This window comes from Echinops telfairi, unplaced genomic scaffold (genome assembly GCF_000313985.2).
Source record: "Echinops telfairi isolate 266 unplaced genomic scaffold, ASM31398v2 ScPeMD7_18;HRSCAF=68, whole genome shotgun sequence".
Taxonomy (NCBI): domain Eukaryota; kingdom Metazoa; phylum Chordata; class Mammalia; order Afrosoricida; family Tenrecidae; genus Echinops; species Echinops telfairi.
Window position 1 is genome coordinate 28,544,767 of NW_022103915.1, and position 2,088 is coordinate 28,546,854.

Sequence of the window (2,088 nt, forward strand, 5' to 3'; positions counted from 1 at the left end):
AGCTGTATGAGCCCCTAATAAAATGATTAAAAAAAAAAAAAGGTGGTTCTGACTGACAGCCACCTTACGGTCATCCGTCACACTGCCTGGTCCTCGCTATGCTCACAGTTGGTGCTGCGTGAGCCCATTGTTACAGCCACTGGGCTACTCCAGCTCCTTGAGAGGCTTTCTCTTTCCTAGCCACCCTCTGTTTTACCAGACGGGGTAACCTGCTCCAGGGACTGGCCAGAAGCACGCGAGACGAGACTCGCAGCCTCGCTCCTGAGAAGCAAGCTGCTGCTCTTCTTTGCAGAGCAGCCCAGACGCGCTACCTTGCTGTCCAGGCTGACTCATCGCCACCCTCTAGGACAGGGTAGAACTGCCCCTGTGGGTTTTGGAGGCCGTCATTGATACCCTGTCTAAAAGCCAGAGAGTGGGTGCATAAGCAAATGTGGCGAGGAAAGCTGATGGTGCCTGGCTATCAAAAAGTATAGCGTCTGGGGTCTTAAAGGCTTGAAGGTAATCAAGCGGCCATCAAGCTCAGAAGCAGCAAAGCCCACATGGAAGATTTCATTGCTACTTCACCACTGTCATTTTGCTACTGTTGTGAATTGGGCAACCCCTGTGAAAGGGTCGTTCAACCCCCACAGGGGTCGTGACCCACCGGTTGAGAACCGCCACTGTAGCATCATCCCTGAGCCACATGGAGGACCCAGGAAAGGCTTCCTGGGGAGCGGCCACCTGAACCTCACTGTGACCTGGAAAATGAGTCGTCGTGGGGAACCCCCCCTCTTCTCTTTACATGTGCCGATTTTTCAGCCAACACTGAAAGATGTTACAACTCTCAGACCGCTGTAGAGTTCAAAGTGTATTCTTAACTGAAATCCTCTCACTTGCATAGAAGCACTCAGCTGCTAACCCAAAGGCTGGAGGTTCAAACTCACTCAGCATTCAGCTGGAGAAAGGCCTGGGGTCTGCTTCCTTAGAAATCAAAGCCAAGGAAGCCCCGAGAGGCACAGGACTGGGTGCTGGCCAAGCAACCGCTGGCGCAGGTCTGCACTGAGTGGGTTTCCACGAGGAGTTGGAATCAATGGGGCACAGCATGGCCCTAGGGAGATATGCTAACACCCCGTTTTACAGGTGAGAAAACCGAGACCAGAGACATTAGAGACTTGCTGCCTGGCTAGCGAGTGGGGGCCCCGAGGGCTGATTCCTGGGGTTTGAAGCTCTCGGGGCCTTTTTCTGGGCAGGCTGGGCTCAGGGAGCCAATTGGCTCCCACATGAGAAAGGTGTCTAAAGGTGTCCAGGTGGCTGAGGGGCTCATGAGCGAAGGGGGCTGCAGGGCCCCTCCCAGGCCCCAGAGGGTCTGAGCTCCCATGGCACGCCAGCTTTTAAAGGGGTTGCCCTTTGTTGAGATTGCGTGTCTCGCCCTAAGTCAACATCCGCTTCCTGAACATGACCACGTCTTTGTACACGAGCGTGTGTGTTTAAAGAGGACCACTCCAATTCTGGGCGCTCAGGTCCCACAGGAGCGGGATCTGTCCCCGAGTAGGATATGGGCACACAGGTGGTCGAGGAGCTCTGGCCCAGGCTCCGTGCTGCGGCCAGGCTCCTAGAAGCCGGCTGCGTTACACCTGTACGCGTCTGAGTTTCCCCAGGTGGTGTGGGCTCCTACTGTCTTTTCTCTGGGCTTCCTCCAGCCAGGCTTCAAGCGGGAAAGCTGTGTGCAGACGGAGGACTTGTGAGGCTGATGCCCCCTCTGCTGGGCAAATGTAGGCTAGCAAGCCTGGGCATGGAGGGCGAGCGGATTCCCATCTCTCTTTTCGGGGAGGGAGTAGACTTTGCGCAAAGGCAAAGATGCTGCAGGCTTCAAAAAAATTTTAATAGCAGCCCACTTCTTGTTTCTCTTAACCAACCTGCAAGATGTGGCTGGTCAGCAACCTGGGAAACCACAGAGTGCCAGTATTTGGGGACATGGGGATACCCTAAAGATCTTTGCATCATGATGTCGTTGTTCGGTGGTCTCAAGGTGGTTCTGACTCCCCAAAGCCCATCAGTAGGCCACTGGAGACCCCCTTGCAGAGGGGTCCCCAAGCCCATTAGTAGGCC